General features: G+C 40.7%; 1 protein-coding gene across 3 annotated transcripts in view; it reads right to left on the reverse strand.

Moving 5' to 3' along the window:
* Positions 1 to 12,584, reverse strand: part of MGAT5 (alpha-1,6-mannosylglycoprotein 6-beta-N-acetylglucosaminyltransferase) — a 135,345-nt gene extending 122,761 nt beyond the window's left edge. For 2 of the 3 annotated variants that reach the window (XM_063340803.1, XM_063340805.1), the window contains exon 1: positions 12,330 to 12,584. The gene's annotated coding sequence lies outside the window, so the exon portion shown is untranslated. Of the gene's footprint in view, positions 1 to 11,701; positions 11,719 to 12,329 lie in introns of those variants that run through there. The other variant, XM_063340804.1, reaches the window with a different exon arrangement.
* Between the last annotated feature and the right edge of the window lie 1,184 nt (positions 12,585 to 13,768).

Raw genomic sequence — 13,768 nt, forward strand, 5'->3', positions numbered from 1 at the left:
TCACCATCAATACTACCAGATCTTCCTCTACCTATCACCCTGTAAGATTCTTAAGAATTGGAAGGATTTTTCCTTCATTTATTTTAAAAAATAAAAAGTAAAACCAACTATTGCTTCAGGGCCGTAAGTAAACATGGCTGCTATGACATTCACAATTCCACATTAGACACCTAAAATCTCTATACAATGAAAATTCAAAAAGAGATTCAAAAAAGCCAGCTTACAAAAGAAGCAGCTTAATTACAAAAAGAAAGTAGCTAGCATGGATTTACCAGAAATTGCAGAAGATACTATTCAAACAGTTGTCAAAATTCAGATTTATTTGATGCCTTGCTTTGCTCGGCTTTCCTATGTTCTAAATTGTCTCAGTGGCCTGTTAAAGCAGTGAACTTATATTTTCTCCATAACATTTTCGGTTTTTTATCCCAACTGGCTTTTTTGGGGGGTTATAACAACAGCCTTATAAGAGATTCCTACACAAACATTTAGAATAATCAAGCCAAATATATTATTGCAATAATATACTGAATACTGTATCAAAAAATATGGAAGTCAATTCTGGTCCCAATAACCCCCAGGGAAAAAAAATCTGCAGATTCAGGCAAACTACAGGACACTCAGTGATCAGTGATCACTCGCCTCTTCAGTGCGCTACTTTCATTTTCTGTAGATTCAAAGCTCGTGCAACACAGGCAGAGAGTCAAACCTTCAGCAAAAATGGCCTCAATCATTACAGACAGTTGCTTGAGGAGAGTTGAAAAAGCCACATAAGAAAAAAGACAGGAAAGGGGATATGTGTGAAAGAGCTATTGATGTGACAAAGAAAAAGATGCAAGATCAACTGGCCTTCTGAAGGCATACAATCCTTGCTTGAAAGTATCTGTTTTGATAATTAGGTGGTGAGGAATCCAATAGAAAGGTTCTAGTTCATCTTCTATCTATTATTAGCTGATTACAACAAAGATTCAGCGCAACTGCGCATATACCATTCAGAGACTTCATCGACTTCAATTTAATTCTACAGAAAAAAAAAAAATCCATCCAGATTTGGTGGGTGGGTGGGGCAGGATGAGGAGTTCTGTTTTAGTCCAATTCTAGAAGTCAATGAGTTCAGCAAATAAGGGCATTTCCTAAATGATTTAATAAAGAAACAGGTTCCACGAACATGAGAAATATTTCAGAAGTACACTTTGGGGGATGGGAAGGAATGCATGAGGTAAAGTGTAAGTGTAACGTGTGTGAAAAAATTTCAAGTCATGTGGTGAAGTCTCATCCTTGAAGATCAGATGTTTGGAGAAAAAAAGACAAAAGCCATTCAGAAGTCTGGATTAAGGAGATTTTGCTTCTTTCCAAGCACAGCAGAGGATACGCAAAGCATTTCTCACACATAACTGAAATCCAGCTTGACCAACAGCAAAAAAACCCAAACACAAAATAAGCATCCTTAGAATTCAGACAGCTGAATTTTAACACATCTGCTGAATAAGAGATTATATTTGCTAAAATCTTCACAGTCTAGTGGAAGGATATTTCCAGTGCTGAGCAGAAAAGAAAATACATATACTACCTGCATAGCTCCTGAAGGCTAAATGAAAAGCGGGCACAATATGATTAGCCCTTCAGTCTTTTAGGATGTGGAACAGTGGAGGCAGTGGTAATAGCAGTAATTAAGAAGCGGTGACAAAGAAAACATGTTTCAAATTACACAAAATAGGGGAGGAAGGAAACAAACACAAGCTAAGATAGAAGGAAAAGTATGACCAAAACCCTGTAACACAGTACTCCAGAGAATTTCTAAGATTTGTCCCCATTTATTTTTTTTTTTAATCACTTTCACACTTCAAACACTGGTGTACTTTATGTGATATTCTAAATAAATTTTTATGAGGAAATAAAGACCCTAACAGCGTAATAAACTGGACAACTGTCAGCAGTGCACTCAGCCACAGACACAAGCCAAGTGAGATTAAAGAAAAAAAAAAAAGTATGCTAATAACATTTGACAGATTTCTTCCCCTATTCGTCACATGCAAGGATAACAGAGCTGGTCAGTACAAAATAAACAATGAAAAGTTGTTAATCCTGTATTTTTGTGGCCTGGACAAACATTTTTATCCTAAGCAGTAGGCTTGATCCCCATAGTACAGGGAAGGTGGACATGTTGAGTGCTGTAACGTTCCTAGAGTAATTTCTGCCAAACTACAACACTGCATCAGCAGCCTTTTTAATGAAATGTCAAATTTTAGTTATTTAAAGAATGAGGTGGGTGGCATATTTAAAAATACTCTGTAGCTTGTGAAAGGGCAAGAGTACACCTTCATTAAAAAACTCTTTTCATAAGACACATCCAAAATCAATAGTGTGAATTCTGAGGTATATATCATGAATTTATACAATGAGAAAGATTTATTTTTTTAAAAATTGGATAAACAAAAAAAGTGTATATTGATAGTATTTACATAAAGTAAGTCTTTTTGGAAAAAAACACACATTAATTGGCTAGATAAAACTAGGGCCATTTGACCTACTGGACAGAGCATTAACCCTCTGTTAACCTAACATTTTAAGAAGTAATAACAACGCAATCTTCTAAATTAGACCCATGTTCAACCACCTCAAGCCAGCACTCTCACTGAAAGCAGCTTTTTTATCCCTCTCCAACCTCCTTCCCCAGCCTATGTGGTTAAAAGGTCAAGACAGTTAGATTTTAAATTTCATCTAACTGCAGTCTTGGTGAAGACCAGGAAGACCAATGGCGTTTCCAGGTAAAAGCACCAGCAAATGCTGGTGTTAATTCTGCCCTGAGAGACGTAGTACAAATTATAAAACTGCATTATAAGACTACCGATTTACACAGAGTATTCTGAACACCATATCCTGAAGTACAAGATTATGAGTTGGGCAACAAAATTTGAGTTTGCCCTATTCAACAGGAACAATACTCAAGGGCAGAACAAGACTTGAGAGACAAACAACAGTTTGACTAGAGACCAAGACAATTCTAAAAAAAACAGTGGATGAGAAAAAAAAAAGATCAGTTGTTCAAATACATGGGATGTAGAAAACCTGTACTTCGAATGCAAGGAAAAGAGCCCCTTGCTAATTTATATTTTTTTTTAACCTCAATTATGAGAAATTAGATTCTTCAGATCTCCATCTAAGCCCCCTTTTTAGGTCTAAGAAATACAAGATTTATGTAAAATGGTTTTTCCCATATATTTAAATTATAATACTATTTTTCAAGTACAGGTTTTTTAAAAGGTATCTTTTTTTCCATTTATAAGACTCACTGTTTTCTTTGCTCTAGATGTGGCCACACGCATGACAATATCTGAGTATGTAAGAAAGCGTTCTTGGACATGTTTTAAGAGCTTAATCAATACTGGCATTCTTCTGTAACATTACACAGTGCACAAGCTATGCAACCGGTACATATGGTTATACGATACACACTACTATGTCAGGAAATGAATCAAAGTACAAAGACTTTAATAGAAGCTGAACAGAAGCTAAACCTGTTACAAGTTTTTGCTCTGCATCAGTCAGTACAGCCCTCAAAGGAAATTTAAGTGCACACTCGGGCCTCATTGTACTAGTTTCAATACGCAGAGCCAGGGGTTTAAGTAGCATCAACTCAAAAAGAGCTTAAGTAAACTGCAATATGACTTTTACACCAGTACAGAACTTTATATGCTGCACTTAAATTCTCATTATATCATTACAAAAATGCATTCCTTTCACTACAGGCCGATGGCAGACTGAATCACTGCTGGTAGCATACCAACAGCACTGCAACAGCTGCTCACTCCCTGGACATTCAGCATGGATCAACTAGTGAACTCAAATTTTAAACTTCCAATGGGCAAAGTACTATTTTCACAGAACTTCATCTCAGCTGCTAGTAAGCAGCAATTTGTAATGGACTCCAGCAGAGAGGCCAAAACCTTAATAATTTTCCAGCCTAAAGCTCTTCCTTGCTCCCTCAAATATGCTTTAACTTACCACGGTGAGAATTTTGTTAACACAGGTTAGGTGAAGGTTACTGTAACCTTTTCCTGAAAGGAATCATGTGTAGTCCTATATGGTTATCAATCCAGAACCCAAGGAGAGTCACTTAAGAGACTCAAACAAAGATTTCACAAAGATTAACCACGGGGGCCATAAAATGAGAACAATAAGCTTCTGCAGAAGTCTCAAACCACTCAGATCTAGGTTCAGACATATGTCAAATCACTTTGTCAAACACTCATCCAACTCAGTTTCATTTTGCACATCATTAAAGAAGTCAGAAGTTTTTATTTTACTGATTATCTAATTTCTTGAACATATGACTGTGAAGCTACCGAAAAAATCTGGGAAAGTATTCTAACAAGAACTACAGATTACTATCTTATCTATAAGGAGTACAGTTTATATTTTGCTTTCAAGAGAAGTTATGATATCAAAACAAAAAAATATTTTTCTAGAACTGATTTATAAAAAAATTCAACTGATATCTTAGAAAATAACTATTAGAAATAATAATCTAATATTTTAAAGTATAACCGTAACACATTAATTTAACTTGATTTCAGGCTTTTAAAATTAGACTAAGTATTCAGAACTGGTTGATTTTATCTATAGTAAAATAGCTTTTAGCTTAAGTAGAAAAACCACTGGAAGCATTTTTTTTGCAGCATTCTCCTCCTGCATGCTTTTTCCCAGACTAGTAAAAGAAAAGTAGCTGCACAACACAAATATATGTTAAGCATAAACAGAACAATACTGCATTTCACCATGTTCTTGGTGGATCAATAGCACTGACTGAGAACCTGCATTTCATGAAGAGAAATAGAGGAAGGGAAACTGCTCATTTTCACAAGAACTTACAAAAACAAATCAATGTGCTACAGAACTGATTGGAATAATATCGCTTTAATAATCTGGTCAAATCATGTACAACCTAGGCTGAAGTCTGAGCGGTAAAGATTGAGAAATCTTTGTGTCTCTTTCCCCCCTTATACAGAGTGTTCCACATCCTTTTCCTGTTCTGTCAGATCAGGAAACACAAATACTGATTTCACCAACAAATCCTACCAAAATACAGAAGTGACAGCTCTTAATTAAATCTAAGAAAAACATTAGATATTCTAATTTGGCTATATGCCTATTCAAATTTAATGTCCAATTCCTAAATGTAGTTGACGTCCAGACAAACAGTCTGAGCTTTTCAAAAGCCTCTCTCAAACAATTCGTTTGGTTCAGTCCTCCAAATATTTTTTCAGACTTTTTCCTGATCTCTCTGGAACTTTTTTCCACAATCCCTGCAGTAGATGTATGTATTTTAACATTTCCTACCTTAAACTCCACCAACACGGAGACCAAGAAATACTCATTTTTATGCTTCTACTCACTGCTTGCAAATATGCTTCTAAGACCTCCACAACCCGAGCATCACATTGGTGCCTCACTTAGACTGCTTGCCCGCTTGTTTTTTTTTTTTTAAACGTCTCATTGCTACCCAAGGAATAGCTTTTGCAGACCCTCTTCCTGACAGTATCATCTCTGAATCCACTATATGTCTACCATTAACCAAATGCATTTTTGTCAGGATTGTTAGAATGTTTCAAGAGCTGAGGTGCTGGAGGGTTTTGGAGGCATCTCTTGATTTTTCTTTTTCTTTTGGTATGCATGTACTTGTGTGTGTGAAGTAGGTGGGAAAGTTCGTATCCATATACAATGTACTAGTACCTAAAGAGAACACTGTTGTCAAGCTCCTTTAACTTTACTGCAGGAGTTTGCCAAATAGGTGTGAAAGTTTCTATGTTAAGAATATTACAGGTTTTTCCTAGGTATGAAATATATCTGTCTGCTTAATTTTTTTTTTTTTCAGGGAGACAGCTCCTTTGCCATGTGGCTCAGAAATTCCAAGATCAGGTAAACAAACAAAGACACACCAAGATAATACTCTATATTCTTTTTAGGAAAAATGGGCCCATTTTAATGTACAATTCATACCAAAAGCAAGACAAAGAGAAAACTCATCCTGAGAATCTGAAGATGAAGATCTGGTTGCTGCTCTTTGCTGAATATTTCTAGACAGATTCTGTGTTTTCCTTATTTATTGCTATTTTAATTATTTAAAAAAGCAAGCTTTAATTACATCTACACAGAAATGGGCAATTTAAACCAACATCAGGAGAAGCAAACTATGTCATGGTTCATGTTACTTGTAGTAATATTTTCACGGCATTAGTACTGGAAGCATTTCTTTTAGGCAGAAATAGCCTTCACACTACAGCGCATTGGAACAGTGCAGGACTTCTACAGCTAGGTCATGCAAACAGTTTCATTCATCATTCAATACAATCATGTTACAATGTCTTGGTGTAGAATGGATAAATAACATCAAACCTGGGTAACTACCAGTTCAGAAACATTCCTCACATTTATTCTAGGCTTTGGTTTTGTTTTGTGGGTTTTTTAAACAAGCTTTTCAGAAAAAAAGTATGTCTGATACAGAGGTCTAATGGTACAGCATAAAACTTTCTCAAGAGAAACTTAAAGCTAATATTTTCGCTCTTCTTTATCTACTCTACCATATAGAAAATTAAATTGTTGCACAAACTGTACTTGAACAGAATCTGTCAAGAAAGATTCATGGGAGTTACTTAAAAGATTGTTAGGAAGTAGATGATCTGTTCAAAGATTTTTGCTATGAATACCATATCAATGTTCCAATTAATTGAATGAAGGAGTTACGTATATTTTTCTTAACTCATGTATTCTTTGTAGACAAGTTTTATATGACTAATGAAACATTTCAGATAGATCGCCTTCAATCAAAAGACATTTTACAAAAAAAGAAAAAAAGGGTCATAATAGCAAAAAAAATACAAGTTTAGTTACATGGTCCCTCACATTTGAAATTATCTTCCAGGTGTACCACGTGCATACTACAGTCATGCTCTGCAGAGTTGCAGGGAAACCCAAAAAAAATGCATTGAAGCTGCACTGCACTGTATTAATTCTCTGGAGAAAAGAAACACACAGAGGGACAAAAGAGGGAGGGGACAAAAAAAAAAAAAAAAAAAGGAAAAAGCATTTTACATGCAAGAGAACTACTGCCTAAGTGAATATATGCAGATACCTTCGTACTAACAAGGATCTTATGTAAGAATGTGTTAATCCACTTTAGTCACACATATCACAGACAAGAGGACTATTAGACAACGTAGTAGAGTCTAAAGGTTCAGCATCTTGAGATGTCACATGTCCAAAAACCACACAGATCATAAAATATAACCTTAGCAGGAATGATAATTCATTGCAGCTTGTGCCTTTCATGACAACTTAGAATCATAAAATCATTTAGGCTGGAAAAGACCTTTGATGATTGAGTCCAACTGTAAACCTAACACTACCAAGTCCACCACTAAACCATGTTCCTCAGCGCCACATCTACCTATCTTTTAAATACCTCCAGGGATGGTGACTCAACCACTACCCTGGGCAGCCTGTTCCAATGCTTGATAACACTTTCAGTGAAGAAATTTTTCCTCGTATGCTATCTACTACGTGATTAGTAGCTATCTGAAAATGCTTTGCTAGGACCTCAGTACAGGTTATATAAAAAGCTGTACCAGTCAGGGTGCATGTATGACTTGTCTGTTTCCTAGGGAAGGGAGGAACACAACCTTAACAGGCAATGGAAAAAAAGAAGCAATAAACTTCATTACCTAACTCTAACAAGAATGATGAAAAGGTTTTAGTTATAAACTATTCTAGGTAAATGCAACCACAAGGAATACGTTATATGGCAAAAATGTATATACAAAGAAATGCAACAAACTACACGACGCATGAGCAACAACCAATAAAAGTAAAATCAGGTTCTGCCTGAAAACTTGTAACCAATAAAAATCCCTTTGTCTAAAGGACAAAAAGGTCAAAAGAGGCAGTTGATAGCTTTCAAAGATTACAGGCTTTTATCAGGATATAAAAATCAGTAAGACAAACGTCAGTAGGTTAGACTAATAATCAAGGTTAAACAGTTGGGAATGCCTGTGGTATGTATGAAGAAATACCGTTTAGCTAACAGGAATAAGAGGACCTTGTGAGACTCAAAGGCCCAGGATCACAGGATTCTTCTCATACAAACCATAAATAATAAATCAAATGAATCACAGCATTGACTTAAGCTCTCCTCATGAACAGGATGTTGCTACTTAGAGTACTCTAGGAGGGAATCCCTGTCCCCCAAACTAATTTGCTCTTCTCTGTTCTTTCACTGCAGTGTCGCCCTAGTACGCAAGCCACTACAGACATAGGAAAATGCCATAATTTTAGCAGAAGTTCCTCAAAGGACCTACATCCTGGCCTGAGCGCACGCATAGACCTTGGGCTTGAAGGATTCACCTGATTAAATCGGACAAGACTTCTTGTTGTAAGCCAAGAACAAAAGCCCACGAATTCATCTTAAGACAGCTGAACTATTCCAGCTTGAATAGAAGAATAAGGCTATCCACCCTGATAAGAGTTTGCACTGTCAGAAAGAGATGCCGCCTCATATCTGGGAGGCTGTGTCAGCACTTGTGTCACCAATTCTCCATCACTATGGTGGCTGCTCCTCAAATGCCATCCAGCTCAGAGAGCCCATGCCAATATCCAAAACTGAACTAATATAAGTTTGTATAAAACTCTAGTCAGCTTCTCTTTGTAGTGATGAGTTACAGTACGTGAGTTATCAACTCACATAAACAAACAAGAAGTGGTGAAAAAAGATGGGGTCAGAAGTAATGGAAATCAAGCCACTATTCAAAACACGATCTCAATGAGACTTATTCTCACAGAATTTATACTTCCTTATGTTATAGATCTGGGGTCTTCAAGAAAACAAAGTGAAACAGATAATGAAGCCTTTACAACTTCAATAATGCATGCCAATAACAGGAGGCTAAAAGAACAAAACAACAGGGTTTTGAGTGTGCATGCATACACACAGAGGTAAATACAAAATATTTTTTAGGTTTTGGTGTTGGGTTTTTTTTGTTTGTTTAAGTCCATATGTATATGTGGTATATGAAATGCAGAGATGCATAAATACTTAGCAAAAGCAGAGAGGAATAAAGGAATAAAGGATGACCTTATTCCACTCCAATCAGTTCAGAACTTTTTGAAATTGAAGATGCAGTAATAGCAAAACTGCCTGATTCCTGAAAGAGTTTCCACTCATCTGATTCCCAGCTGATTAGCACTGTGCAGCATGTTCATTTCTTTCAGCAGATGCTTCCGATGTTCATTACCAAGTGCTGCTGCTGGAGTATTGCTCTGGTTCCAAACCAGGCTACGCAGAAGAGTTCTGCAGACACTTTGGGAATAACGTGACATAAATGAAAATACTATCAGAACCTGGCTTTTTTGATATTCATCATATTGTATTTCTTTCCACCAACTATTTAAACTATTTCACCAACTATTAAAGATAGACTAAGTCACACAATCTGTTGTCAAATAACAAAAAAAGTAATGTTTGCCACTGAATCTCCCTTATCACTCCTCTTCCTATCAATAAAACTCAACTAATTTTCCCACTCTCTCATCAAACACTGATATGGTCTTCTTCAGGTCTCAATCTGCTCAAAACATGAACACTGCATTCAAATAAGCCTTTGAAACACGTACCACATAGCTAATAATCAAGTTACTATATCAGCAAAGGGCAGTTAAAGCCAACTACTCCTGAAGTTCTATTAGAATTTTAGAGCCAAGATGAGAAAGAAAACTGCATACTAAGCTATTTTATTAAACAGAAGCAAAAGCAGAGTGAAGTTGTTAGATGACAATAGCATACAATGCCAAAAACATAGCCTTGCAAACAAAATAAAAAAAATAAAGATTCGAACTTGAGGGGACATGTGTGGCGCTAATAAAATTCTACATATTATCTCAAGCACAGAAGTTAATGGTATAAAGCTTTCTTTCTTTTTTTTTTTTTTTTTAAAAAAGGGAAAGGAAGGGAATCTGGTTGGAGGGCAATGACTTAAAATTGTACAGCAATTTTCTTTATTCTAAGTCATTTTAGGAATTCAGAACACTTGATTATTTTGCCAGATTCGATTTCATGAAACAGATTAAGGATTTTAGATGATCTGCATCCAGCGTTGCTGGCTGCTTCCTAAGTTTTAGGCAGTTTAGTTTTGGGAGCTTAAACAACGTGATCTTCTTATATTCAGTCACTTTGTCTTTCAGCATCATTTCAGTCCAGGCTGTATAAGCTGCCTTCCTCTTGGACAGCACGATGGATTTATCGCCCAGGAAAGAGGAAGCATATGTTCTTATTTAATCCTTATTCTGCTTGTACAGAATAAATCCATATTCTATATAAGAGGAACAGAAAACTGTCTGCATAAGTTAAATTATGAACAAGATAGATACATTCCTTTCCCTAAGCATAGTGCTCCATGTGCCATTTTAAGAGCAAACTACTCCCTACATCATCTCATACAGGTAAAGATCAGGAAGCAATAGTGAAAGTTACCTTATATGTAACAAAACCACCAGAAAAGAAAAAGCGAAGGTTTCTTTCCTACTATTAGGCTCAGGACAGCCACCAGTAATTATATGAACTGTGGGTGTTGCAGTAGGCAGAGTTTCTCATGAAGAACAGTGAGAGTCATTACACAGAGATGAAGAAGGAAAAAGGTAAATCATCCACTCAGACTAAATTGGACTCCATGTCCCCAGGCAAAATGGTTTCAATAATAAATAACAAGAACTAACCGGTTCCTCCTTTTTTGCAAGCTTTTCAGTCTCTTATGAAATGGCGAAAGTATTTTGAAAGAAATGAGATCACCTCATTGATTTGGGAGTAAAGACATACCCCTAGCTTGCAAACAACTTCAAATGCTGTCCTCCTGAGGACAAAGATTAACAGATACAGCACCAGACATTCCCTCCACCTTACTTGCATTTTCTACACACAAGGCTGTTTGCTGAGATAAAGCACTTGCACTGCACTAAGTCAAAATTCATTCCTGTATTTAGGATTATGAGTCATGCTGTTGAAAAAGCTATCATACTATTTCATGGGGACAAGGTGATACAGCTTTTTAGACAAGTAAGACTGTATACTAGTATAACATGAATCTCAAGAGTGAGCCTTCATTTAAAGAGTATTTTATTCTTGTTGCAGTTATCAAGCAAGACTGATGTATCAAGACCTAATGTAAGAATTAGGAATTCATTCTCCCAAGTCTACCTACCACAATGCCAGAAAGAGAAATGTGCACTCAGAAGACAAGATTGATATTATACCATATCTGGAAAAGATGGAACCTACACTCCCTACGTTAACACCTAGGAAGCCTCTAGCGAGATTTAATTCCTCAAAACTGAGTGACATTTATTTTGCCCCTAAATACATTGAAAAATAAATTTATCTTAAATAGTTGCTAAAACTCAAGGGAGACAATTAAAGTGGCCCCTGCAATTCTTGTTTCACATAGGTCCGCACCCCTATGCAGCCACATCAGGTCAGGCACTGCTTTTCACAGACAGATAAATCCCTACGACCAAACCACAAGATGATGCGTAAGAAATACCAAACCTGACAAATTGTTACTTCCAACCTCAAGCTCAATGCACCTCTGGCGATAAAGTAGTAGCCATGGCAGAGCGCAGCACCGTTACCGTTGGCGCACAGATGACAGTTTTCAGGCACCTTTCTCTCAAATTCGCTTCCTAGAGGTTTACGAAGTCCGAAGAGGAAACGAAACCAGCATCGGGTGGAACCCAGAGCTCCGTCAATGGGATCGCAAGGGGGACATCTCAACGGACTTTCGCCCCAGACCCATCCTCCCACCCGCGCTTCGCTCCAACCTCCGCCCGCCCAGCCCAGCCCAGCACACGGCGGGCGGCCACCGCCGGGCTCCCTGGGGCCGCCCCCGCCACCTCCGGAGGCACCTCCCGGGGCCCGGCTCCGCTTGGGGGGCGGCAGCCGAGACGCTCCGCGGCGGGGCTGGCCGCGGAAGGTCGTTACGCAAGGTGACGGGGGCGGCCGGGCCGCCGCAAGGACGGGCCCCGCCGCACCGGAGCGGCTGCCTCCGCGATCCCCCTCCCTCCATCCCTCCTGCTCGGCACTCGCGCTGTGCCGCCCCCGGCCCCGCACAGCCGCGGCGGGGACACTGAGGAGACCACTCTCCCTCACGGCCCGCGGAGCCGCAGCGGCCTGAGGGGAGGCTGGGGGGGCGGGGGACGGGGCAACGGCGGCGGCGACCCCCCCGCAACCTCCAGCGGGGCTGGGCGCGGCACCGGTTCCCCCGCCACCCCCGAGCCCGGCGCCGCCTCACCTCCTCCGGCGCCGCCGGTGCGCAGCCCCCCGCGCCGGCAGGAGCGCATCGCCCATGGTCCGCGGCGGAGGCCGGCGCGGGCTGAGGGGCGGCCGCCGCGCCCGCCGTGGGGGCCGGGCCACCTGGAGGCGGGCGGGCGCAAGGGAGCGTCTGCAAACTGCCAGCCGCCAGCAAGGGCGCGGCGCGGCACAGGCAGCACCCGCCCGTGTGCAGGCGGGCGCGTGAGGAGAGGAGGAGAGCGCGCGCGAACGGCCTTGCCCAGGCCGGAAGCGGCTGTGACAGGCCGAGGCAGAGCGAAGGGAGCGTGTGCAAAGTGCCTGCCCGGCTGCGGGGCGGGGGCGCGGCGCTGAGCCGGGCGTCCGCGGGTGTGAGGAGAAACGCGCTCCTTTCTCCGGTGGGGAACGCCCACGAGCCCGCCGGCTGAGGCGACGCCTCAGCCCGGCGTTTCTGAGGGGCGGCCTTGGCCCCCGCCGCAGCCCCGGCCTCGCCCTCCCTCGAGCAGGTCCTTTTCCCCCCTCACACCTGTTCGTGGCCGGCCCGGCCGCCCCCACGGGGCCCTGTCAGCCGGCGGTAGGCCGCGCCCAGGCCTGGCGGAGCCCGCCGAGGGGCCGGCGGAGAGGAACAGCCTGGGAAAGGGCGGCTGCCGCCTCCCGGGTCATGTCAGTCTGTCAGCCAGAGGTCGGGAGAGCAGGGACAGGTAGACACGGCTGGAAGGCCGCTGTCTTGACCCTGCACCCCGAAATGACATCCCACGAGCCCGCTCCTGCCTTCCCCAGGCTTGTCCACCGAAATCCTCACAGCCCCGGCAAACACGTAAGGTTAGGCGCGCATCTTGTCTTCGGTAGCAGTTGCGGTTTTGGCCGGACTAGGTGGACGCATTATATCAGCTAACATTTTTTCTAAGCATTACACAGACATAGGTATTTGTGCCAGGAGTTGTAGGGTGTTCATCTACTTCTTAGGTTGTCTTTAATACACACTCGACAAGCTACTAGAGTATCAGGGTTTGGGAACCATTAGAGCAAAGGAAGAGAATGTATTTTTGTAATGAGAAGATGACTGTATTTTGTAGTGGCGAGACAGTCTCTATTTAGCACAGCTTCTGAGAACGGTGTGTTTTCCCAAGCCTGCATACGCAGACTTGGGGGTAGCTAACAGGAGATGGGTGACACCTGGTGGCCAATCCTACTCTCTGGTACTGATAAAGGCTTCTTTCATAAGCAGCAGGTCAAGATCAAAGTGAAAAAATATGTTTCTGCTTACCTCTACAACCTAATATAAGTTAGAGTAGGTATTGCTTGTAATAAGGTGCATAATTTAGATCAATATCTGTTACAATAATCTTCATGTGCCATAAATCATCAAAAAATGGTTACACAAAAAAAAAAAAAATCCAAAAAATCAAGTAAACGAGTATGGTTTTGGTGACAATGCAAAAA

Source organism: Chroicocephalus ridibundus, chromosome 7 (assembly GCF_963924245.1).
Source record: "Chroicocephalus ridibundus chromosome 7, bChrRid1.1, whole genome shotgun sequence".
NCBI lineage: Eukaryota > Metazoa > Chordata > Aves > Charadriiformes > Laridae > Chroicocephalus > Chroicocephalus ridibundus.